The sequence below is a fragment of the Crocodylus porosus genome, unplaced genomic scaffold (genome assembly GCF_001723895.1).
Source record: "Crocodylus porosus isolate Cpor-Errol unplaced genomic scaffold, CroPor_comp1, whole genome shotgun sequence".
NCBI lineage: Eukaryota > Metazoa > Chordata > Crocodylia > Crocodylidae > Crocodylus > Crocodylus porosus.
Genome location: NW_017728943.1, coordinates 107,319,944 through 107,321,845, shown reverse-complemented (window position 1 = coordinate 107,321,845; position 1,902 = coordinate 107,319,944).

Here is a 1,902-nt window from a genome sequence, read left to right as displayed (position 1 = left end):
CAAGAAATGTTGTTTCTACCCAGACAGGATTAAATAGCTGTGTAGTACCCCAAATTCAAGGAGACTCCTTTACCAATCTGCTAGCTCAGATAGCATTATCTATGAAGAGCAACTCTACCCTCCCCAAACAGAACAAACATATTAGTGAATGTTTGATTTTGATCTGTTATGAGCTCTAATGGATCCATCCAAATTCTTACATGTCAGGTTGTACAGCATGAGGAATTTGAGGATATTGGGGACAGAGAGGCAAGGCACTTTAAACATATTGATGTAGGAAACAGGAAAAGTGGGGAAAGAGCAGTGGCTTTCATTTCTTAATGGGTTATGATGTTGTCATTGCTCCAAAATAGGTTAATTTTGCATTTATTGCTATCCTTGCTAAAGGGTGGCATCCCTGACTGTGACAGAACCAGTCCCAAGGGCAGTGGTAGCACCCGCTAATGGCTGAATCAATCCTGCTCCTCACTTCAGCTCTTCAACATACTCCCTTTCACTGCCTCATCTCCCATGCCCTGATATAACTGTTAACGCATGTAGGGTGGCTGCCCCAGAGCCTTGGAGTGGTTCTGTTAGCATAGCTTGTAGTCTCTCCTTGTCATTGGTCCCTCAGTCTGCAAACAAAAACAGTTCTACTCTACTTTCATGCTACTTACCCTACTGGTACTCAACTTGCCCTCCATGCACTGGTCATGGCCCTGCAAGCCCAAATCACCCCAGGGCACTAATTGTGGCCCTCTTAAATCCAGCTGTACCTTTAAAAGTTCTAATCATGCTCTCCAGTCTCACTCATAGCCACACCCATGCCTCACTGGTCTTATTTCAGCTCATCTGCTTGGGCATTGGCCCTCTTGGCTTTAGCCCATTTGCTGTCTTTGCCCTCTGGCCCCTGGACCCCTGTGCGCTCAAACACAAAGTGCTTCCTAGGCACTCTCCTGTGGCCTCTTCACCACCCCCACATCCACAATCCAGTCCTCTGGTAATTTAAATACAAAAATACAAGCATAACCCTGTCAGTTTCTAATATAAGTTTGTATCCCACCATGGGTTGCTACACACTGGATGCATCTACATGTTGTGATCACATGTGTCTAAGCACTTATCTTCCTGAACTATTTTATTTATGGTCACATGGCCTTCCATACTTCCCTTACTTATCCCCCTTTAACTCAATAAGCTGCCTGCTCCCCCTGCTGCACAGCTGAGATGCTGGCCTGAGCATCTCCACCATCAAAACACAACTCAAGCCTGCGTTCTCCCTCTTACAGTTCTCCCTCTTGAAGTAGCAGGGGACCTTGGCCTTCTGTTATACTGACCAACTTTGTTTTTGGGGAGAAATCCCCATATGTACTACAAAAGCATTACAAACACCCAGTACAGTTATTTGCCAATCCAGTTGTGCCCAGGGCATAAACGTACCAGGGCAAAACAGAGAAGGAGACAACACATTCCATTCCTGTTTTATATCCTGCTGTTGTACTGGGCCCCAGGCATCACAATGGCCTGAATTAATGGCATTGAACAGGAGAGTGCAAAAAAAAGTGAAGTAAAGAACTGGAGGGGGGGACAGCCTCACTGTCAGCCACAAGGAATGAAGACATGCTTGATGCATTCACATGATTTTTTTTCTCCACCACTCCCCCCACCCCACACCTCCCATCCTGCACCATGACATAGCAATACTCTATGGAAAACTTTGTTCATTCATTCCCCTTATTTTCCCCTTCCTCTCAAGTGTAGGGGAAGCAGCAGTTGGAGCCAAGTTGACCTGTTGACCTTTATATTTGGCACCTTGAATAACAGATAGATTTGAAGAAGTTTTTTGTGCAAAGGTAGACACAACTCTGAGACACTAAGGGCCACCCTGAACATTATACTTAGGATATGTTAACTACACTTAAT